Source organism: Podarcis bocagei (assembly GCF_964188305.1).
Source record: "Podarcis bocagei genome assembly, chromosome: W".
In the NCBI taxonomy this organism is placed as follows: Eukaryota; Metazoa; Chordata; class Lepidosauria; order Squamata; family Lacertidae; genus Podarcis; species Podarcis bocagei.
Genome location: NC_138131.1, coordinates 1840431 through 1865653, shown reverse-complemented (window position 1 = coordinate 1865653; position 25223 = coordinate 1840431).

The following is a 25223-nucleotide window of genomic DNA, read 5'->3' as shown; positions in this document are numbered from 1 at the left end:
GCGGGTGTCTAGCCGAAGCCAGGTTGATCTTGACGTTCAGGAAGCCCATCAGCTTCTGCCAGAAGTTCGAGATGAACTGCCGCCCCCGGTCGGACAGTATAGACCGCGGCAGACCGTGAACCTTGAACACGTGATCTATGAACAGTTTGGCGGTTTGTTCCGCCGTGGCCACCTTCGCACACGGAATGAAGTGTGCCATCTTGGAGAACAAGTCCACCACCACTAGCACTGCCGTCTTGCCCCTCGAGCTGGGCAGATCCATGACAAAGTCCAGGGCCACTCTCTCCCATGGTTCGAACGGGGTTTGCAGTGGTTCCAGCAGTCCCGCCGGCGGTCTGTGTACTGGTTTGGCCCTCTGGCAGGTGTCGCACCTCGCCACGTAGTCCGCGACTTCCCCTCTCATTCTGGGCCACCAGAAGTCTCTGGCGACTAATTCTAACGTCTTCTCTGTGCCAAAGTGCCCAGCGGTGGGCGCGTCGTGCAACTGCTGCAGTACCTTGGCGCGAAGATCGTCCCCCGGCACGTAGATGGCCCCTTTACGGAGGAGTAATCTGTCTCGAACCTGGAACTCGCCGGTCGCAGTCGTGCCCCTGTGTGCCTCTGCCATCTTCGCTCTCGCGAAGGAGTCGTCCTGCAACGCACGTCGAACCGCCTCCAGGTCAACAGTTGCGGAAGCGCACGCCCACGCTGTCGGTGCGAAGATGTGCATGGCCGCCGCTGGCGTCGCCTCCTCGAGGTATTGCGGTTTATGGGAGAGGGCGTCCACCATGATGTTGGTGTCCCCCGGGACATACTCTATGCGGAAGTCGAAGTCCGCAAAGAACTCTGCCCAACGTATCTGCCTCTGGTTCAGGAACCGCGCCGTGCGCCAGTGCTCCAGGTTCTTGTGGTCCGTGCGGACCTGCACCGTGTGCTTGGCTCCGATCAGGAAGTGCCTCCACGCCTTAAAGGCTGCATGAATGGCCAACAACTCCCTGTCCCAGATGGTGTAGTTCTGTTCTGACTTGGTGAGCTTCCTGGAGTAGAACGCTCCCGGTCTCCACGCCCCCTGCGGGTCTTGCTGCAGCAGCACAGCTCCCACGGCTCTGTCCGAGGCGTCCGTCTCCACCCTCATCGGCCTGCTGGGGTCGACATGAAGCAGCTGCTCTTCCGACGCGAAGAGACGCTTGAGTGCCTGAAAGGACTGCTCCGCCTGCTCCATCCAGATGAACTTCTTCTTCTTGGAGCTGAGCGTGTCTGTGATGGCCGCCGTCTGCATCGCAAACCCCTTGATAAACTTGCGATAGAAGTTCGCAAAGCCGACAAACCGCTGGACCTCCTTTCTGTTGCGCGGACTTTTCCAATCCAAAACCGCGCGAACCTTGGCGCTGTCCATGGCGAGCCCCTTGTCGGACAACCTGTAGCCCAGGAAGTCCACCTCCGACACGTCGAACTGGCATTTTTCCAGCTTGGCGTAGAGCCTATGCTGCTGCAGTCTGCTCAGCACTTCCTTGACGTCTCTGTCGTGATCCTGCTGCGAGTCAGAAAAGATGAGTATGTCATCCAGGAAACAGACACACTTCTTGTAGAGGAGCCCCGCCAGCACGTGATGCATGAAAGCTTGAAAACAGTGGGAGCCATTTTGCAATCCAAACGGCATAACTCTGTATGCGTAGGTGCCCAGGGGCGTGAACATGGCTGTCTTCCACTCATCGCCTTCCCGCATGCGAATGAGGTTGTATGCCCCTCGCAGGTCCAACTTGGTGAAGACGCGACCCTTGCGCACCGTCGCGAGGAGGTCGTCTATCCTGGGCATGGGGAAGTCCGATGGTGTGGTCACCGCGTTCAAGGTCCGGTAGTCCACCACGAGCCTTTTTTGGGGCGTGTCTTTCTTCTTGACAAAGAATACAGGACTGCCCCCCACTGCCTTGGACTCTCGGATGAAACCGCGCTCCAAATTGTGATCTATGAACTCCTTGAGTTCCTGTAATTCGTCCTCAGACATGGAATACAGCTTCCCTTTTGGTAACGCCGCCCCCGGTAGGAGGTCAATCTTGCAGTCGTATGGTCTGTGGGGGGGTAGCTTGTCCGCCTCCTTCTCGCAGAAAACCTCCAAAAATTCTGCGTACTTGTGGGGAACCGCTTGCAGCGTCCCTAGCTGCAGCTGCGACTCCTCTTCCTCTCCTTCCTGCCGCGGCAGGATGCAGTGTTCAGCACAATAGGAAGAGCCGAAGGTCAGCTGCCTCTGGTACCAAGCCAGCGTCGGGCTGTGCTTGTCCAGCCAACTCATGCCCAATACAATAGGCGTGTCCGATAGTTGAGTGACATTGAAGCTGATGACTTCCTTGTGATTCCCAAGTCGCATCACCATTGGTGGCGTTTGCTTCACCACTTGCCCCCCGAGCAGCTCCCTGCCATCCACCGTGACGACCTGCAGGGGCAGTGTGGCAGGCAGTAACTGTATATCGTGCCGGTCGACAAAGTCTTGCCCTATAAAGTCCGCATTGCTTCCTGAGTCAATGGTGATTGGCACGTCCATGGTGAGGCCATTGGGCAGCTGGAGCGATGCAGTAAGCCGCACTACTGGTTTGGGCGGGAGGGGGTCTGTGGGCTGCAAAATCTCTGGGGACTGCTTCACTGACACGTCTGGCTGGGCCCCAGTGCCTCTGTCTCCAGCCAGACTCCGTCGTTTCCCTGCTGTGGTTCTCCTTGCTGCGTTGCTGCAGTTACCATTGCTGAGGCTGCAGTGTGCTTGTGGATCCTCTGGGGACACTCTTTCGCCATATGCTGGGGATTGTCGCAGATGTAACACTTCCGGTTCCCTCTAGGAGGCTTCGCTTTCACTGCTCCCGGTGCTAGGGCTCTGGTTGCTGACTGAGCCCTTGCAGCTCCAACCTCCATAGGTTCCACTCCTCCTCCTGGTGGAGGCGTGGATTGCGCACGCGCTGCTTCTCTGGGAAGGAAGGAGTAGCCCCTGGCTGGTTCGCGCCCTCCACGCCCTTCGTCCCTGCTCCATGGACGTTCTTCCAGACGCACCCCAACCGCCAGCGCCCTCTGAACGATCCCCTGCGTGCTCCGGGGTCTCTCCCCCCTTGCAATTTCGTCTTTAACCGCGCTGTTCAATCCTTCCCAAAACAGGTCTCTGACTGGAGCCGAATCTCTGTCCCATTCCAGGGCACTGACCAATGCAAAAAAGCGGGCATGATACTGCCTTACACTGGCCCTCCCTTGTTTCAGTCCATGTACCTCCTTCCGGGCAAGATCCACGTCTATGCTTGATAAAAAGCACCCATCCATCGCTTTAATAAAGGCATCCGCATTTTGGAGCGCCGGATCCTTATCTCTCCACAAATTGCGCAGCCATGCTTTAGCATCTCCATGCAAATGGGACATGATAAATCCCACCTTCTCTTGCTCATCTCTAAAGTCTTTGTCCAGCAGTTGCAGTGCACACATTACATCTGCTCTAAAGTTGGGGTACTGTTGTAAATTCCCATCGAAGTGAGAGACTAGACCGCCTGTTCGTCTCCCCAACCCAATCCCCTCCGGTCTGGGTGTTAGTTGCCCTTGCTTCGTAAGCATTTCCAACCTGACCTGGAGATCCCTGTAGGCGGCAGCTGCGTCCTCCTCTCTCTTCCTGGATGCGAGTATCTCGGCATTCAGTTGTGTCACTGCTTCTCAGAGATCCGCTATCTGCTGTTCGGCCGTCATCTTGTCTGCCTAGGACCTGGCTCCCTTTCCGGGCTGCTTACTGCGCCACCTTCCTGTGCATTTGAACTTGGCGCGCGCGCCCAACCTTCCACTTTCCGCCTGACCGTTTCTTTGCTCCCCGATGGAGGTGTGGCCACTCCTGACTCATGCCCTCCCCCCTGCTGCGAGCTGCCAGAGCTCGATACCTGGCGCCCTTCCTCTCCACTGCGCTCTGTTGGTGACGCTGGCCCCGATTTCCAACTGCTGCCCTCTGAGCCCCCTCTGGACCCTTCTTCCTGGGGTGTCCCCCTAGGCTCCCCCCTTGCTCTGGCCACTGGCGCTCCTTTCTGTGAATCTTCTGATTCACTGGAAAGACTCGGAGATCTCGGGTCGTCGTCATCACTCATCTTTTCTTCGGCCTCCTCCCCCTCGCTCTCTGTTTCCTCCCTTGCCCTCGCCTCTGCTCCTGAACCCCTGACACAGTCAAACAGACAGTGGTTGTACATGTAGCACACTCCAGAAGTGCTTGTACCATCCGTGGTGTCACTTCCAAAACTTGCATCTGCAAAGATTTCAAGACCTCCAGTCTTCTGACTGGTGAACCTCAGCCTGTAGTGCAAAGTCCCTTTCAAATAGCGGGCTATGCGCTTCAGAGCTTTCCAATCCTGAACAGTAGGATTGTTGGCATGTCTGCTAAGCAGGTTACAGCTTACAGCTATGTCAGGTCTTGAGCATCTAGCAATGAAATTCAACTTGCCTAGAACGCATCTGTTCAGCGTTGTGTCAGAAAACGCTTCAGCAGTACTGTCTACCTGGTAACCTGTCACCATTGGTGTGTCTGCTGGGTTTGCATCAACCAAATTCAACCTGGTTAATACATCAGCAATTTTCTGTGTTTGGTGTACCAGAAAATTACCTGCTTGGTCCCTCTCCACCTGCAGAGAAAGATAGTTGGATACCTCACCAAGATCCTTCATGTCAAAGTGCTCCTTCAGCTGAGCTAGGGTGCTTTGGTACAAAGCCTGATTCTTCCAAAACATCAGAAGGTCATCAACAAAACATAAACAATACAGTTTGTTTTGCCCCTCCTCCTTGACAAACACACACGGATCAGCTTTGCCCTGGTGAAAACCTAGAGAAAGCAATGTCTCAGTGAGTTTTGTGTTCCAACACCTGGCACTCTGCTTGAGACCATATAAGGATTTCCGCAGTTTACAGACCATTCCCTTCTGTATCTGCATTCCATCAGGTGGAAGCATAAACAGCTCCTCCCCCAAAATCCCGTACAAAAAAGCTGTATTAATGTCATGATTGGAAACATGCAGTTTCTCCTCCGCAGCGATCTTGAGCATCAGCCGAATGCTCTCATATTTGACTGTGGGTGAGTAGGTCTCGTGGTAATCCTGTCCTGGTACCTGTGAAAAACCTCTGGCAACCAGTCTGGCTTTGTGTCTAACTACCTTGCCATTCTGGTCTGTCTTGGCCTTGAAGACCCATTTGCTTCCAACCAGTCTCATTCCTGGGACTACCGGTACCAGTTCCCAAGTTTGGTTCCTGTTCAAAGAATCAACTTCAGCCTTCATGGCATTAAGCCAAGGCTCAGCATCTTTAGAGGTCAACTCCTGAACCTCTTTGAAGCTTGAAGGTTCCCACACCTTCTCTGAGCTACTAAGAACAGCAGTTGCCGTCTTAGCAAACTCATCAGCAAATCTCTTTGAAGGTTTGCCCTTCGTCGCCCTTTCAGACCTGCGTACTAGACGCAAGTCTTCTGGACTCATCTCCTTCTTAGGAGAAAATAATAATAATAATAATAATAATAATTTATTATTTGTACCCCGCCCATCTGGCTGGGTTTCCCCAGCCACTCTGGGCGGCTTCCACAGAAACCAAAAAACACTAAAATATCATACATTAAAAGCTTCCCTGAACAGGGCCGCCTTAAGATGTTTTCTGAATGTCAGGTAGTTGTCCATCACCTTGACATCCGATGGGAGGGCATTCCACAGGGCGGGCGCCACCACCGAAAAGGCCCTCTGCCTGGTTCCCTGTAGCTTCGCTTCTCGCAATGAGGGAACCGCCAGAAGGCCCTCGGCGCTGGACCTCAGTGTCCGGGCAGAACGATGGGGGTGGAGACGCTCCTTCAGGTATACTGGGCCGAAGCCGTGACCAATGGTGAACAGTGGTTCTTCCAGTTCATTGTCAGACGCATCAGATGGTCTGACTGAGGCCTTTGCGCTCTTGTAGTCTGCTGTGTCATCACTGTCGCTGACACCAGCAGCAGCGCCACCCACTGAGCTGGAATCCGAACTCTGATCATCATCATCATCCTCAGCTTCCTCAGCATCATCTGCTTTTTTCACATCACCTTCATCCTCCTCTGGGTAACTCTGGAAAATTCCCACATTTTCCCCCCACTTAGGATTGTACTCAACACTCTTTGTGAACTTAATGGACTTAGAGTCAGTCATCCATACCCTGTATGCACCCTTTTCGTACCCCATGAACAAAACATGTGCCCCACGCTTCCCAAGCTTCTTGCTTTGTGGGGTGTGTACCCACATGTCAGAACCAAAGATTCTCATGTGCTTGACGCAAGGTTTCTTACCAAACATCTTCTCATAGGGGGTACAATCAATAGGTGATGACAATCTGCGATTAAAAGTGTAAACAAAAGTCGCCAGAGCCTCCCCCCAATACTTATCAGGGAGATTGGCATCATGCAACAATGTTTTAATTCCTTGCAGCAACGTTTGATTTGCTCGCTCCGCAAGTCCATTCATCCATGGCGATCTAGGCGTTGACAAGTCATGCTGGATTCCCTTCTCAGTCAGAAAAGCTTCAAACTGCTGAGAAGTGAATTCCCCGCCCTGATCAGTAAAGAGACAGCCGATACACTTACTGTGAACATTCTCCAACCAAGCACAGAATGCCTTGAACCTAGGAAATGCTTGCGATTTCTGCTCGAGCATAAACACATGAATGTACCTGGAAAAAGAATCAATTAGAACCATGAAGTACCTTGCTCCACCCAAAGAGGGCGCAAGTGGACCAACCAGGTCTGCGTGGACTAGCTGGTAGGGTTTGGAAGCCTGCCTGCTAGACTCCTTGCCTTTTGGAGCAACCTTCACCTTGTTCTCTGCACAAGATACACATTTCATGTGAAACTTACAGGGTTTGATGTTCAAACCCTCAACCACCTCTGGCATCTTGGCCAGCGCCTGCCAAGACATGTGACAAAATCTTCTGTGTGCATCATGAATGCATCCTGCATGAAGAACTTTGTTAGTTTGTGCAACACAACAAGAATCAACATTAGACACAACAGCAACATTGTCATCATAAGTTATACAGAATGCGCCATCCATAAACTTTGCATGCAAAATGTCCTCTTTGCCTTTTCTGATGACACAGACGCTCCTCTTGAAGGAAATCACAAAGCCACGCCCAGTAAGCTGTGGGACACTGAGAAAGTTGTCTGCAGCACATGGAACAAAAAGTACACCTTTGATGGTTGTGTGCAGACTTGCCAGTCTCACAGTCCCTTCTCCTGCGATTCGCAAAGCCTGCTCCCTTTTAAGGTGGAACGGAAATATCCTAACACGGCAAGCCTGTCCTACAGTCCTCCCAAAACTCTCTTTTGTGGCTATACTCTGCAGGAGGTAACTGGTAGTAGAAGTTGAGCTGTCTGCAAAGTGACTGAATCAGTGAGAAGGCTGATCTGTAATGAAATGGTGACTTTCAGGCATCTCTTGAAGACCTTTTTTATGCCAACAGGTCTGTGCTATCATTTAAACATTTCTTGAGCACCCAGACATTTTCATTATTTTGACTGATTTTAATGTCCACTGTCCAACCGCTTTTGTACATTGCTGTATTTTATGACATGCCCTAGCTTCTGAAAAGCCTTTCACTCAAACCGGTTAGACATGACATGAATTAGAAGTTTTATCCATCCGGCATGTATGGAACAGACCCTGACGAATCAAATGACAAAGCATAATTAATCCCCCAGCTGAACTGAACAGGGAGCAGCAGCTGGGGTAGAACATGCAAACAAGAAATTATTAGTTCAAGGTACAGAAGCCCCAGAACACCCCAACCACATGGAGTTAAGAATAGCAATTCCAGATTAAAGGGCTTGCATCTGAGACATTTGTTCCTTCCAAGACAGGTGATGTTCCTACAAATGCATTGGAAATTTTGAAAGGTCCATGGGCATTTTTCCTCTGCAGCTGAAGATTCAGAGCTATCTGAAGAGGGGGAAATACCAGGTCTTGCTCAGCTGGAGATGTTTTATTTCCTTTTAAGATATAATCTGATGAGAATTTTAGGCTGCCAGGGATGGTGCAAAATATGAGGATGGGGAAAATGATATCACTGGCAGTCACATGGGAGGTTGCTGAAAATGCACATGGAGAAACAATGGGTCTTTGTACTGAGGGGACTGTTTGACCTGCAGGAGGAAGCCAGTTTGTGATGGCCTGGGATTCCGAGTCTGAGAGTGAACCGGAGGAATCCCAGCCGGCACAGGAGTCCCCGCCTCCAGGGCCGGCTCAACTGGGGCAAGGCCTAGATGCTGAGGAGCCTGCACCTGTGCCAGATCCTCAGGGGCAGGCACCAGGTGAGACCATTCTGGCCCCAGAGGTGCTGGAGGACTCAGTGGCTACAGGTGAGCCTCCCCCGGGGCCCAGTAACCCTTCGGCTTCTCCTGAACTGCAGAGGCTTAGGGCAGAGAGGCGAAGGGAACTGGTCTCTCCCAGGAGGAGTGCTCGCCTTAAGGCCAGGAGAGGCGGGGCTCCTGGGGGCCGGGACCGCCCCCGGCCTTAGAAGAAGATAAAGGTCAGGCAGCCCAGTCCCAGGTTGCGGGAGCAACGTCGTTGTGGAGTACCTGCTTTACCCAGACCTAGATCTGCACTCCCGGTGTGCCTGTTCCACGCCCGGCTTCCTGCTTCTACTCTCCGGTGTTCCTGTTCCTCGCCCAGCTGCCCGCTGCTGACCTACCCGTGTTCCTGTTCCCCGCCTGGCTTCCTGCTACTGCCCTACCAGCGTTCCTGTTCCCCTGCCTGGCTCCCTGTTTCGGACCTCACGTCTCATCTAGTGATCGTCTACCCTGCTAGTGACTCTGGACTGAACTTCGGCTACGGTATCAGTACCTCCCCCCCCCCCCCGGGACCAGCACACAGTTGTTGAAAGGGAACATGGATCTGAGAAGGAGCTTAGAGGGAGATTTCAACATCCAGCTGGCGCCATCAATGGCAGTTCGTCACTAGTTCGGAGTTGGAGACTCTTTTTCAGTCTTAAGGGCCATATTCTCCTCTGGGAAGCCTTCCAGGGGCCCTGTGCCTGTGATGAGAGGGGCCACAGTTGAAAATGGGTGGAGTGATGCATGTAAACTTTGCTTTCCTAAGGGAGGCTGGTTTCTACAAACATTCAACTCTTCACTCTATGTCCTTCATGACTCAAGGGTGCGAGGGGAGGGGTAGTACTCCTGGTGGGGGGCACGTTGCAGTGGTGTAGCGTGGGGGGTGCAGGGGGGGCGGCCGCACCGGGCGCAACATCTGGGGGTTAGGGTTAGGGGGTGCAAATCCACGGGTTAGGGGGCGCAAATCCACGGGTTAGGGGGCGCAAATTACTTGCCTTGCCCCGGGTGCTGACAACCCACGCTACCCCACTGGCACGTTGTGCTTCTTCTGGGGTAGTTTGTCCACCTTTGGTCACTACAGCTTTCACCTGCGGCTCTTAGAAACTGTCAGCCTGCAGCAGCAGCCACACCCCAGGAACTGCTTCAACTGGCAGGCTAACCAGGTGAGGGGAGTTGATGGGTCTCAAACTCTCAAAGCTAGTGTTGGGGGAGGAGGAGGAGGAGGAGGCTGCAACAGATCCCCAGGCACCTGCCATGTCCACTGTTTCCTTCTCCCCTCCTCCTCTGTCCCCAGGAACAAGGGAGGCATTACATGTAGCAGAACAAAAGGCACAGAGAGCCCCTCCACGCCTGTTGGGAAGTCAGCCAACTGGGGAGGAGCCTTAGGATAGGGATGCCATATTTCTAAAAGTAGAAACCAAGACACCCCAAAAGCTGTGGAGCTATTTTTAGGAAGACCCCCAAATTTTTGAGCTTCTTAAAGGAAGACCCAGAAGCTGTTGATGTATGATAGCCCTACCTTAGGAGGAGGCTAAGATCCTCAGTTCTGGAACCTGGGGCTAGTCCTGCCTGTGGAGTTTCTCTGTTGGGTTTTGTCTCTCTGAATAAAGAGTCCACCTTACTGCTTATCTCTGAGTTTTGATGCTGAACTGCAGCTGAATCAGCCCTGACAGCCAGGCTCTGGACAATCGAGCAGATGAGACCACTAGGGGGTCCAACAGTCAAGAAGGTGGTTTCTGCCCGTGCTGTAGAGGGAAGTGAAGAGCAGTGGGGCTCATCCACCTGGGAAGGTAGCTCATTTAAGAGAAGGAAGTCCCTGATCCTAACCTTATTGATCCATTTAGCCCAGTATTGCCGACTTCCACCCTGAGTGGCAGAAGCTTTCCAAGGTCTTGGGCAGAGAGAGGCTCCTACCTACATTGAGCTTCTAACTGCAGGTGCTAGGGACTGCACCTGGGACCTTCTGCATGCAATGCAGGTGCTGACACACTGAGGCTATGGCGCCTCCACAAAACCTTCAGTTATGGGCAGGAGGCACTACTCGGCATCCTTATATCCCACCCTTCCTCCCAAAGGAGTCTGGGGCAGCAAACACACAACAGTTAAACAACCAAAACATCCAGAAACAGTTCCTATACAGAAGCAGAATAAGAAAAATCTCTACTTAGAAGGCTTCTTGAAAGAGGAAGAAGAAGTAGGCATTGAAAAGATAGCAGAGAAGGGACCCTCGATAAGATGGGACCTGCAGGAAGCCGTCATCTGCAGAGCTGAGCCATCAATTGGGTATATAAGGGGTGATATAATTTTCAGGTACCTTGGCCTCAACCAATACCTCGAACTATCAATCAACCTCCTCAGTCTCCTTTATGCTTCTGGTGAAATAGGCTATGCCTGCATAAGTTTTTGTTACGTTGTCCTAAACTGCCACTAGTCTTTTGTCTCTTCCTTTTGAAGGATCCTGGTGAACAAGCAAAAAGCCCTTGAAACACACACACACACACACACACACACACACGGACAAGACAAGACAGGGTTGTGCACCACAAACCATCCCCAAATAAGCCTCCATTCCCCATCAATCAATATTGGGCTAAAAGCTATAGAACACAAAGCTACATGCACCTAAAAACTGGTTTCGAAACAGCCTTGGTCTTGCCTAGTCCCTCAGCCTTGTGAGTTTGGGAGTTAGTCTGCAAGGGTGAAAATCTAATGGAGGATTCCATTGTTGAATTAACCAAGCAAGGGTCATAGTTGCCCCCTATGTACCTGTTAGTTTCTGTTTCCTCACTGAACAGCTGCTTGGAGTCACAGGACTGTTTACATTCCACAGTCCAGATACTGTTAGATTCTCACGGGAAAGGGAGACAGGATATGACGTTACTGGTTTCCTGTTTCCTTTGTTCTTTCGTTTATTTGTTCAGTTGCTCTCTGCTTCTCATAGAGAGAACATGTATATTTCTTTGCTCTCTGCATAGCTTAGTAATAAAGCATGGCGAGTAGCCCATACTGCCTCATCCTTCCGTTGTGGACTTTGTTGTTTTCATGCTCTGCTGGGCTCAAAGGACGACCGGAGCTGAAATTTCTAATATTTTTGGTTATGGACACCAGAAGGACGGAATGACAACTGGCAGAGGAAGGAATGCAGTTATCTTCTCTGCGTGTCAAGAAGATTGATGAGAGGTATGTACTCTTGCCCCGGGATGGCTGCCAGTCCCTAATTAATGGCATTAAGGCTGGACTTTGAACTCTTTGCCAAAGCACTAACCGGCAGCGGCAGAAAGAGAAAGCCTTAAGAAAGTGTGCTTTTTGGAATGCAGCTGGTGGTTGAGAGACGCAGCTTGCTTTAAAGACACAAGATGGCCAGTCCAAGAGTAACAGAGGCTCTTGAAAATGCTTTTGGAATTCCAAAGCTCGGGAAAAATAATTATCAAAACTAGGTGCAATATGCAGAGGCTCTGCTAAGAAAAGAGGGTCTTTTCAATGTGATAACAGACACCCCCCCAGCTCCTGTAACTGATGAATGGAAAGCCAAGGATTCCAAAGCAAGGGGAACTCTGACGCTGATTGTGTCCCCTGAAGAGCTATGTCTTTTGCTTGACAAGGCCTCAGCCAGAGAGATGTGGCACAGTTTGCAAGAGTCACATTTAAGAACAGAAGCTGGCGCTTCTTTGTTCTTTTATGCCAAGTTGCATGATATGGCACTTGTTGAAGGAGGAGATGTACTTAATGCAAATGCAGAATCTCAGGCATGAGTTGCAACAGCGAGGAATCACCTTTCCAGAGGCTGTGTATTCCTTCATGATTCTACATTCTTTGGGTTCAAGTTGGGAAGCGATTGCCATCCAGCTTGCTGTTTTGCCTACTGCTCAGTTAACGGTAGCACATGTTACTGCTGTGGTATTGAATGAAGTGGATCGCCATAGTGCTAGCTGCATCACTAAGGGGGAGTCCTCACAGTCGTCATCCCAGAATACAGTGGAACCACTAGATGGTGCCAAAGCTTTGAAGGCAGTGAAATGCTAACCGTGTGGACGTCTAGGCCACATGAAAAGGGAGTGCAAATATCCCAAGGCCAAGGCAACAGAGCAGCGCAGCGAAAGCTCAACACATGGAAAAGGCAAAGGTCCGAAGTTCAAGACAATGCAAAACAAGGCAATGGTCTCACGCTTCACTCCAAAGGTCCAGAAGACATCTAGATCTTTCTTCATCGTCGACTCGGGAGCCACCAGGCACATTTGTCGAGACAAACAATTCTTTGTGTCCTTTACTCCGCAGGAAGGTGCGATTCACCAGGCGGATGACCACACGATCTCCAGTCAAGGCTATGGAACAGTTGTTCTTCACAGCTTGGATGCATCAATACGCAACGTTCTTTTTGTTCCAGATGCTGCACACAACCAACTGAGCGTCTCGCAGCTGACTGAACAGGACATAGACGTTTCCTTCAAGAAGAGGAAGTGCACCATCACCAAGAAAGATGACTTTGTATTGCATGCTGATTATATTGATCGTTTGTTTTTATTGCATTATGATGTTTCTGTTGATGTTGTGCAGGATGAAACTTGTTGTATTGCAGGTACTAACAAGGTTTTGCATGCAGGGTGTATTCATGATTATCGCAGGATACTTGGTCATTTGAACTTTGAGGCAGTTTCCAAAATGCCTGCCTTGGTTGAAGGTATGAATATTAAACCCTGCAGGTACCACATGAAGTGTAAGGCATGCGCAGCGAACAAGGTCAAAATGGCTGCAAAAGGTAAGGTGTCTAGTAGACAAGCTACAGAACCATACCAGGTAGTGCATGCTGATCTCGTTGGTCCATTATCACTCTCTTTGGGTGGAGCCAGGTACTTCATGGTCCTCATTGATTCATTTTCCAGGTATATTCATGTGTTCAATCTCAAGCAGAAATCAGAAGCGTTCCCTAGGTTCAAGGAATTCTGTGCTTGGTTGGAAAATGTGCATGGTAAACAGGTGAAGTGTCTATTTACAGATTGAGGGGGAAAATTCACTTCTCAGCAGTTTGAAGCTTTTCTGACTGAGAAAGGAATTCAACATGATTTGTCAAGTCCTCGTTCTCCTTGGATGAATGGACTTTGTGAGAGGGTAAGCCAAACATTGCTTCAAGGCTTGAAAACCTTGCTGCATGATGCCAATCTTCCAGAGAGTTATTGGGCAGAATTGCTCAGCTGTTTTGTTTACACTTATAATCACAGATTATCATCACCGCATTGGGCAACAATTTTTTACTTTTTGAATGTTGTCTAGATTTCTACAATTGATTTAGGGTATTTTTGCACTGCTGAATCAGGAAATGACATCTGTTTCTCTCCATCAGGTCAGGTTTTTGTGCTATGTTGATTTGAAAAAAATCAGATCTTGTGACAAAACCGATTCCATTTTTGTGGCATTATCAGCTGATTTTTGTCAACACATATCATCCTAAATATGTTTTTAAGAGAAAAAAATGTTTTTCCAACAACATATATTGATTACCTGATAGAAACATCGTTTACAGTAAACTGAATGGTGGGCATTGATAAAGGTAAGTACATGTAAATTGCATGTTGCTTCACAATTTTTCAAACCTCAGGGCTTGAACTTCCCTTTCTTGGAACTCCTGGAATGCTCAGCGGCAGGGAGGTCTCTCTTCAGAGTCCAACAGTAGTGAGCCATCATGATACCTGGTCTCCATCTCTTTCATGTCCTGATGGAATCTCTCTCCCTGCTTGTCACTCATTGAACCCAGGTTCTCAGGAAACCGGTCCATATGTGAAAAGAGGTAGTGCATCTTGACGCTCATGTTGCAGCCCAGGTTTCTGAAAGCAGTCAGCATGTTGCTGACAAGTTCTGTGTAGTTTCTGGCCTTATTGTTGCCAAGAAAGTTCTTCACTACCAGAACAAATGCCTTCCACGCTTCCACTTCCACTTCGTTCATTGAGTTTCCGAACTCTGTTTTTTTATAATAATATTTATCAGCTTTAGAACAAATTGAACACAACACTACAAAAAACCAAAAAAGAAAAAACATACAACAATACAATACAATACAAAAAAATACACTGCAAAACACTAACATACAACTAACAAAACAAAACAAAAACCATTTAAAACACAGTCCAATTTCAATATCTTATCTTTCTTTCACTAATTTCCACGACCTCCTCACACCTCCCTTTTTGTATTCTACTTCTATTAATTGTTTCAGCAATTCCTTTCCATTTTCCTCTGTTTTCTATCCTATAATTGTCTTAACACATTCTAACCTTAATTTTCCCTTTAATACTCTATTAATCTATTTATACTTAATTCCTTATAACATTTCTACTAAAGCCATATAACTTCATTCCAACATTTTTCTAACATTCATTAATTTTACAGTATTTCTGTAAATAGTCTTTAAACTTTTTCCAGTCTTCTTCCACCGACTCTTCTCCCTGGTCTCGGATTCTGCCAGTCATTTCCGCCAATTCCATATAGTCCATCAACTTCGTCTGCCATTCTTCCCTGGTGGGTAAATCTTGTGTCTTCCAATATTTTGTGATGAGTATTCTTGCTGTTGTTGTTGCATACATAAAAAAAGTTCTATCCTTCTTTAACACCAATTGGCCGACCATGCCCAGGAGAAAGGCCTCTGGTTTCTTAAGGAAGGTATATTTAAATACCTTTTTCATGTCATTATAAATCATCTCCCAGAATGCCTTAATCCTTGGGCACGTCCACCAAAGGTGAAAGAATGTACCTTCAGTCTCATTACATTTCCAACATTTATTATCGGGCAAATGGTAAATTTTTTCAAGCTTAACTGGTGTCATGTACCACCTATAAATCATTTTCATTAAATTTTCTCTTAAGGTATTACATGCCATAAATTTCATACCTGTGGTCCATACCTGTTCCCAGTCAGCCATCATTATGTTATGTCCAACATCTTGTGCCCATTTAATCATAGCTGATTTCACCGTTTCATCCTGAGTGTTCCATTTCAACAGCAAGTTATACATTCTTGACAAATTCTTAGTTTTTGGATCTAACAATTCTGTTTCCAATTTTGATTTTTCCACCTGGAAACCAACTTTTTTGTCCAATTTGTATGCCTCCATTATTTGATGATAATGGAGCCAATCTCTCACTTTGTTTTTCAATTTTTCAAAGCTCTGCAATTTTATTCTCTCTCCATCTTGTTCCAGAATTTCCCAATATTTCGGCCATTTGGCCTCCATATTGAGTTTTTTCTGTGCCTTCGCTTCCATTGGTGACAACCATCTTGGGGTTTTCCCCCCTAATAAATCCTTATATCTTATCCAAACGTTAAACAATGCTTTTCTAACAATGTGATTTTTAAATGCTTTATGTGCTTTGACCTTATCATACCACAAATATGCATGCCAACCAAATACATTATTAAAACCTTCTAAATCCAACACTTCAGTATTTTCAAGAAGCAGCCATTCTCTCAGCCAGCAAAAAGCAGCTGATTCATAGTAAAGTTTAAGGTCTGGCAGGGCAAATCCACCTCTTTCTTTAGCATCCGTTAATAACTTAAATTTTATTTGAGGCTTCTTGCCCTGCCAAACAAATCTAGAAATATCCTTCTGCCACTTCTTGAAACAATCCATCTTATCCAAAATTTGCAATGTTTGGAACAAAAATAACATCCTTGCCAGCACATTCATTTTTATCACAGCAATTCGGCCTAACAATGATAACTTCAAATTTGTCCATACTTCTAAACCCTTTTTCACTTCAGTCCAACATTTTTCATAATTATCCTTGAATAAGTTCACATTTTTAGCAGTCATGTTAACCCCTAAGTATATCACTTTTTTAACCAATGTTAGTCCTGTCTCCTCCTGAAACTTCTCTCTCTCATTCATAGTTAAATTTTTCTCTAAAACCTTGGTTTTCATCTTATTCAACTTAAAGCCTGCAACCTGTCCAGATTCTTGAATCAGTTCCAATACCTCTTTAGTACTAGGTTCTGGCTCCTGTAAAGTCAATACTAAATCATCAGCAAATGCTTTCAATTTGTACTGTTTAGCTCCCACCTGTATACCTTTAACCTCTTGGTCCTTTCTAATCATATTTAGCAAAACCTCGAAGACCGATATAAAAGCAATGGAGAAATTGGGCAACCTTGTCATGTCCCCTTTTCAATCTTAAACTCTTCTGTCATCACATTATTCACAATTAATTTTGCCTTTTGTTCTGAATAAATTGCACCTATACCATTTTCAGAACCTTGACCTACCCCCATCCCCTGTAGATTCTTCTTCATAAAACTCCAAGAAATATTGTCAAAGGCTTTCTCTGCATCCACAAATATCAAGACTGCTTTAGTATTAATATTCACTTGTAGTTTTTCTAGAATATTAATTATATTCCTCGTATTGTCAGACAAATGTCTGCCCGGGAGAAAGCTGTTAGGATATTTCCGTTCCACCTTAAAGGGAGCAGGCTTTGAGGAGTCACAGAGTCTGCGCATGTCCTGATCACAGGATGTTTATGGTTTGATATTCCTTTCGTTTTCAGTTGGCTCAGACACGCTGACAGAATGGACGTGTTTTCTTTTGTTCTGTTAAACGCTTAATAAAGTCTGTAAATTATGCTCTTCTGTGATGCAAGCTTTTGACTGTGCTTTCTGCTGAAAGAGGGTGCACCAGCCTAGGAATGCAGCCTGGCTAGGAATTTCTAAGGCTTCGTGTCCCTAACTGTTGGATCTGCGTGACTACGGGAGGGCGATGGAATCTCCGAACTCCGGCTTGGGGGCCATGATGGACGTTATCTCCCTGGCAGTTTCCCAACAACAAGGTTTCGGGCCCAGATTCACGGCACCTACAGGAGAGTAAAGCTGCAACAGACTGCGTTTAAGAGGTACAGTGGGAAAAGCGAAAGAAATGAGGGAGGCTTTTGGCTTTTCTGTTTACCTCGCAAGGATTAATTGGCCTGGGAGCCGAGCCAAAGAGTTCGTGATTAATGGGCTGCCAAGATAAGGAGTCTTTCAAGGCATAAGACTCACGGCTAAAGTAAAAGCTGGAATGGAGTTTTTCCAAGCTTCTGGAAATGCTGAATCCCCTAAGTTACATGGGCAGAATTATGACACTTGGGCAAAATGGTGTGAGAGTTTGCTACGTCAGTTTGGGGTGTAGCATGTTGTTTCTGAAGCCCCCCCAGTTCCTCTGACAGAGAGATGGAAATCGCAGAATTCGAAAGCGATTGACGTAATAGTCTTATCCGTATCTCTTGAGGAAATTAAGACGCTGGCTGGCAACACCACTGCACGTGCAATGTGGTCTGCTTTGATGAAAGCTCACAAACAAATAATCCCAGCCCAGAGTTTGACTGCATCGGAGGTCCTAGCTGTTTCCCAGAATGCGAATGAATCCAGGGATGCTGAGGGCACCGGTTGCAAGCTGCAGGGGGAGCTGACCGTCACGTCATCCCAGGCAGCATTCCAGCCTCCAGGGGGAGCCAAGGAGTCGGCAGCTGAGAGCTCTGTTTTCTCATGGGAACCAAGGCCATCGCCTTTGCAGAGGCCGGAAAGGCAAAGGTAAACAGAGCCACAGGCAGACACCTGCAGATGGCCAGGAGCAGAGGGAGGGTGAAGAGCCCGCGCAAGGGAAAAACAAAGCGTTGTTAGCTGGCACAGCTTCACCAAAGGCTAAAGGCAAGTCTGCTGGCCAGGAGCAGCAGGGGGGCAAGCTGCAAAACAAGGGTTTGCTTGCTGTAAAGACTGCTCCAACAGCCAAAGGCAGCTTTGTTGTGGATTCAGGCTGTACGCGCCACATTTCTAAGGATCGGCATCTCTTTATCTCCTTCAAGCCTCAGGAAGGTGAGATCCACCTGGCTGATGGAAGGACGTTGCAAATTGCAGGAGAAGGGACTGTGAAACTTGCAAGTCTGCACACTACCATCAGTAATGTACTTTATGTTCCAGGAGCGGCGAGCAACTTGTTGAGCGTCCCACATCTTACTGGACGTGGTTTTCAGATTTCCTTCAAGAGGAGCGTCTGTGTCATCAGTAAAGGCAAAGAGGACTATTTGCATGCAAAGTTTATGGATGGATTGTTCCATATAACGTATGATGACACTGCTGTTGTATCTAATGCTGATTCTTGTTGTGTTGCACAAACTAACAAAGTTCTTCATGCAGGTTGCATTCATGATGCGCATCGACGGTTTGGTCACCTCTCTTGGAAGGCACTGGCCAAGATGCCAGAGGTGGTTGAAGGTTTGAACATCAAACCCTGTAAATTTCACATGAAATGTGTATCTTGTGCAGAGAACAAGGTGAAGGTTGCTCCAAAAGGCAAGGAGTCTAGCAGGCAGGCTTCCAAACCCTACCAGCTAGTGCATGCAGACCTGGTTGGACCACTTGCGCCCTCTATAGGAGGAGCAAGGTACTTCATGATTTTGATTGATTCTTTTTCCAGGTTCATTCATGTGTATTTGCTCGAACAGAAATCGCAAGCGTTTCCGAAGTTTAGGGAATTCTGTGCTTGGTTGGAGAATGCGCACGGTAAACGAATTTCTTGCTTGTTTACTGATCGGGGCGGGGAGTTTACTTCTCAGCAGTTTGAAGCTTTCCTGACTGAGAAGGGAATCCAGCATGACATGTCGACGCCCAGATCGCCATGGATGAATGGTCTTGCGGAGAGAGCAAATCAAACATTGCTGCAAGGAATAAAAACCTTGTTGCATGATGCCAATCTCCCTGATAAGTTTTGGGGGGAAGCTTTGGGGAATTTGGTTTACAGTTATAATCGCAGATTGTCATCACCCATTGGTTGTACCCCCTATGAGAAGATGTTTGGCAAGAAACCCAACACCAAACACATGAGAATCTTTGGTTCGGACATGTGGATACGCACACAACAAACCAACAAGCTTAGGAAGCGTGGGGCACATGGTTTGTTCATGGGGTACGAAAAAGGTGCATACAGGGTATGGATGACTGACTCTAAGTCCATTAAGTTCACAAGGAGTGTTGAGTACAATCCTAAGTGGGGGGAAAATGTGGGAATTTTCCAGAGTTACCCAGAGGAGGATGAAGGTGATGTCAAGCAAGCAGCTAAAGCTGATGATGCTGCTGTTGAGGATGATGATGATGATGATGATGATGATGATGATCAGAGTTCGGATTCCAGTTCAGTGGGCGGCGCTGCTGCTGATGTCAGTGACAGTGATGACACAGCAGACTACCAGAGCGCAAAGGCCTCAGTCAGACCATCTGATGCGTCTGACAATGAACTGGAAGAACCACTGTTCACCATTGGTCATTTTTCTCCTAAGAAAGAGGAGATGAGTCCAGAAGACTTGCGTCTAGTACGTAGGTCTGAAAGGGCGACCAAGGGCAGACCTCCAAAGAGGTATGCTGATGAGTTTGCTAAGACAGCAACTGCTGTTCTTAGTAGCTCAGAGAAGGTATGGGAACCTTCAAGCTTCAAAGAGGTTCAGGAGTTAACCTCTAAAGATGCTGAGCCTTGGCTTAATGCCATGAAGGCTGAAGTTGATTCCTTGAACAGGAACCAAACTTGGGAACTGGTACCGGTAGTCCCAGGAATGAGACTGGTTGGCAGCAAATGGGTCTTCAAGGCCAAGACAGACCAGAATGGCAAGGTAGTCAGACACAAAGCCAGATTGGTTGCCAGAGGTTTTTCACAGGTACCAGGACAGGATTACCACGAGACCTACTCTCCCACAGTCAAATATGAGAGCATTCGGCTGATGCTCAAGGTCGCTGCGGAGGAGAAACTGCATGTTTCCCACCACGACATTAATACAGCTTTTTTGTACGGGATTTTGGGGGAGGAGCTGTACATGCTTCCACCTGATGGGATGGAGATACAGAAGGGAATGGTCTGTAAACTGCGGAAATCCTTATATGGTCTCAAACAGAGTGCCAGGTGTTGGAACACAAAACTCACTGAGACATTGCTTTCTCTAGGTTTTCACCAGGGCAAAGCTGATCCATGTGTGTTTGTCAAGGAGGAGGGGCAAAACAAACTGTATTGTTTATGTTTTGTTGATGATCTTCTGATGTTTTGGAAGAATCAGGCTTTTTATCAAAGCACCCTAGCTCAGCTGAAGGAGCACTTTGACATGAAGGATCTTGGTGAGGTGTCCAACTATCTTTCTCTGCAGGTGGAGAAGGACCAAGCAGGTAATTTTCTGGTACACCAAACACAGAAAATTGCTGATGTGTTAACCAGGTTGAATTTGATTGATGCAAACCCAGCAGACACACCGATGGTGACAGGTTACCAGGTAGACAGTACTGCTGAAGCGTTTTCTGACACAACGCTGTACAGATGCATTCTAGGCAAGCTGAATTTCATTGCCAGATGTTCAAGACCTGACATAGCTGTAAGCTGTAATCTGCTTAGCAGACATGCCAACAATCCTACGGTTCAGGATTGGAAAGCTCTGAAGCGCATAGCCCGCTATTTGAAAGGGACTATGCACTACAGGCTGAGGTTCACCAGTCAGAAGACTGGAGGTCTTGAAATCTTTGCTGATGCAAGTTTTGGAAGTGACACCACGGATGGTACAAGCACTTCTGGAGTATGCTACATGTACAACCACTGCCTGTTTGACTGGTTGTGCAAGAAGCAAACAACAGTGAGCCTAAGTTCCTGTGAAGCAGAACTCAATGCTCTGTCATTTGCACTCATGGATTGTGAATGGTTGATGCAACTGTTTAAGGACATCAGGGTGTCTGTGAAATGTCCTATACAAGTGTATCAAGACAATAGATCGTGTTTGGCTTTGCTGAACTCCGAGAGTTGCAAGCAGAGAACCAAGTACTTGCAGATTAAGCTACATCGTGCAAGAGAGTGTATTCAGAAAGGACTGATTCGGGTGTCCTACATGCCAGGAAATGAAATTCCTGCTGATCTGTTGTCTAAGGTTGTTAACAAAGAGCAACTTAAGGTTTATGTACAAAAGTTGCAATTGGGTTGAACCACAGGTACTACAGGTTACACGGAAAGGGGGAGGATGTTAGGATATTTCCGTTCCACCTTAAAGGGAGCAGGCTTTGAGGAGTCACAGAGTCTGCGCATGTCCTGATCACAGGATGTTTATGGTTTGATATTCCTTTCGTTTTCAGTCGGCTCAGACACGCTGACAGAATGGACGTGTTTTCTTTTGTTCTGTTAAACGCTTAATAAAGTCTGTAAATTATGCTCTTCTGTGATGCAAGCTTTTGACTGTGCTTTCTGCTGAAAGAGGGTGCACCAGCCTAGGAATGCAGCCTGGCTAGGAATTTCTAAGGCTTCGTGTCCCTAACTGTTGGATCTGCGTGACTACGGGAGGGCGATGGAATCTCCGAACTCCGGCTTGGGGGCCATGATGGACGTTATCTCCCTGGCAGTTTCCCAACAAAAGCCCGCTTGGTCTGTATGAATTTCTTCTGCTAACACCTTTTTAAATCTTTTAGCCAAAATATCTGCAAATATTTTGTAATCCACATTAAGCAGTGATATAGGGCGGCAGTTCTTGAGCTGTGTCTTTTCAGTCTCTGTTTTCAGTATAAGTGTAATGTAAGCTTCCTTCCACGACTCTGGTGCCTGTCTTCCTTCCAATATTTCATTGCAGACTTCCTTCAATGGTTGTATTAACCATTCTTTGAAAGATCTGTAATGTCTTGAAGTCAAACCATCTGGTCCTGGAGATTTGCCTAATTGCATGTTTTGGATGGCCCCTTCCACCTCCTGATCCATTATCTTATAGTTCAACATCATTTTTAAAAATTGATCAATATCCATTTCTTTTTGCTTCTCCTGTGTATAAAGTTGTTTAAAGTATCTCTGAAAGCACTTCCTGATCTCCGCTGGGTTCTGTATATTCTTTCCTTCCACTTCCAAGTTTGTAATAGTGTTGAGTTTTTGTCTTTTTTTCATTTGCCAGGCCAACAATTTTCCACACTTATTTGCCGGTTCAAATGTCTTTTGCCTCATCTGTTTGATCTTCCATTCTATTTCCTGATTCATCAGCTTCATATATTGTGTTTGGTATAGCTTTATCTCTTTCAGGATCTCCTGTGACTTTGGTTTTGCTCTCAGTTTTTTCCCTCCTTCCTTTATTTCCCCCAGGATTTTATCCTTTTTTCCATTCTGAATTCTCTTCTTAATTGCATTCTGTTGTATTAGGAATCCTCTCATAACCGCTTTGCTTGCATCCCAAATTACTCTTTTTTCTACTGTAGTATTCATATTTATCTCAAAATAATCTCTTAGAGTTTTTTTGGCCTTCTTAGTCACCTCTTCATTTCTAAACAAAGTATCATTCATCCTCCATCTAAAGGAACCAATTGACGTCAATTTCATTTCCATCTTCACAGCATTATGGTCAGAGCAAGTTTTAGGGCAAATCTCCGTTTTGCAGATCTTCGGGACCAGTCCCCTGGTTACCCAAATTTGGTCAATTCTTGTCCAAGTCATTTTAGCCTCAGAAAAAAAAGTTCCCACTCTTCCCAGAGGGTTATTCATTCTCCAAATGTCAACTAAGTCCATACTTTCGGTCATGTCAAAAAAGGTTTTTGGTAGTCTACCATCTTTGGTGACTACCTGTCTCTGTGCCTTGTCCATATTTGTAGACACCATTCCATTCATGTCTCCCATCAAAATCATATTGTAGTCCATATAGTCCATCAAAATCTCATGTAGCTTCTTAAAGAACTCCAATTTTCCTTCATTTGGTGCATAAATACCTACAATCAGAAATTTCTCTCCTTGTAATTGAATTTCAATTGCAACAAATCTTCCTTGATCAACTTTAAATATGAATTTTGGTGATAGGCTCTCCTTTGCATAGAGGACCACTCCTCTTTTTTTAACTTTATCCGATGAAATAATTTCTTGGCCTAATCCTTTATTACTCAATATCTTCCTATGTAGCCTTATCACATGTATTTCTTGTAAATAAATCAAGTCCAAATGCTCTTTTTTCAATAAATGAAATACTCTCCGCCTTTTTTCGGGGGAGTTCAGTCCATTCACATTCCAGCTCAAGGCCTGCAGCGCCATCATGTAGTTACTCTGGTACCCCCCCCCCACTGCACCCAATGCTTGCTCCTCTTCTGTTGGTAGTGATGGTGACACGTTCACTGGGAGGTCCAATCCAAAGGATAATGTCGATATATCCAATGTTCCCCTGTTTGGTGATCTTCTGTCCGATGCTCTTTGCTCTGGTCCTCTATCTGGTGATCTTCTATCCAATGCTGTTGGCTCTTTTCCAATTCCCTTCTGTAGATCTTCTTCGTATTTAATCAAAAACTTTACTTTATCTTCTACTGATCTTATTTTTATTTTCCTTCCTTTGAAGCTGAAAGATAGGCCTTGGGGGAACTCCCACCTAAAGATGATTTTATTCCTTCTCAGCAGAGCAGCAATATCTCCGTAGTTGGATCTAAGATCCAAAAGGTATTTTGGGACGTCTTTGAAAATTTCCACTCTTGACTGATGTATTTCTAGATTCTTCTGGTAGTGCCAACCCAAAATTTTGTCTCTCTCTTCTTTGGTCCGGAGGGAAATCAAACAGTCTCTTATTCTATTCTTCTCTTTCTTCCCTCCTCTTCCAAGTCTAAATGCCCTCACAATTCTAAACTCTTCTAGACCCAAGTCCAATTCCCAAAAATCAGCAAATTCCTGTGTAAGAAAATCTATCAAGCTTTCCTTCTCCAATTCCAGTATAGCTCTAATCCTCAAATTTGTCTGTTTTTCATAGAATCATAGAATCATAGAATCATAGAATCATAGAATCATAGAGTTGGAAGAGACCACAAGGGCCATCGAGTCCAACCCCCTGCCAAGCAGGAAACACCATCAGAGCACTCCTGACATATGGTTGTCAAGCCTCTGCTTAAAGACTTCCAAAGAAGGAGACTCCACCACACTCCTGGGCAGCAAATTCCACAGTCGAACAGCTGTTACTGTCAGGAAGTTCTTCCTAATGTTTAGGTGGAATCTTCTTTCTTGTAGTTTGGATCCATTGCTCCGTGTCCGCTTCTCTGGAGCAGCAGAAAACAACCTTTCTCCCTCCTCTATGTGACATCCTTTTATATATTTGAACATGGCTATCATATCACCCCTTAACCTCCTCTTCTCCAGGCTAAACATGCCCAGCTCCCTTAGCCGTTCCTCATAAGGCATCGTTTCCAGGCCTTTGACCATTTTGGTTGCCCTCCTCTGGACACGTTCCAGTTTGTCAGTGTCTTTCTTGAATTGTGGTGCCCAGAACTGGACACAGTACTCCAGGTGTGGTCTGACCAGAGCAGAATACAGTGGCACTATTACTTCCCTTGATCTAGATGCTATACTCCTATTGATGCAGCCCAGAATTGCATTGGCTTTTTTAGCTGCCGCGTCACACTGTTGGCTCATGTCAAGTTTGTGGTCAACCAAGACTCCTAGATCCTTTTCACATGTACTGCTCTCAAGCCAGGTGTCACCCATCTTGTATTTGTGCCTCTCATTTTTTTTGCCCAAGTGCAATACTTTACATTTCTCCCTGTTAAAATTCATCTTGTTTATTTTTGCCCAGTTCTCTAATCTGTCAAGGTCGTTTTGAAGTGTGATCCTGTCCTCTGGGGTGTTAGCCACCCCTCCCAGTTTGGTGTCATCTGCAAATTTGATCAGGATGCCCTTGAGTCCATCATCCAAGTCGTTGATAAAGATGTTGAATAAGACCGGGCCCAAGACAGAACCCTGTGGCACCCCACTAGTCACTCTTCTCCAGGATGAAGAGGAACCATTGATGAGCACCCTTTGGGTTCGGTCAGTCAGCCAGTTACAAATCCACTGAGTGGTAGCATAGTCAAGACCGCATTTTACCAGCTTCTTTACAAGAATATCATGGGGCACCTTGTCAAATGCCTTGCTGAAATCAAGGTAGGCTACATCCACTGCGT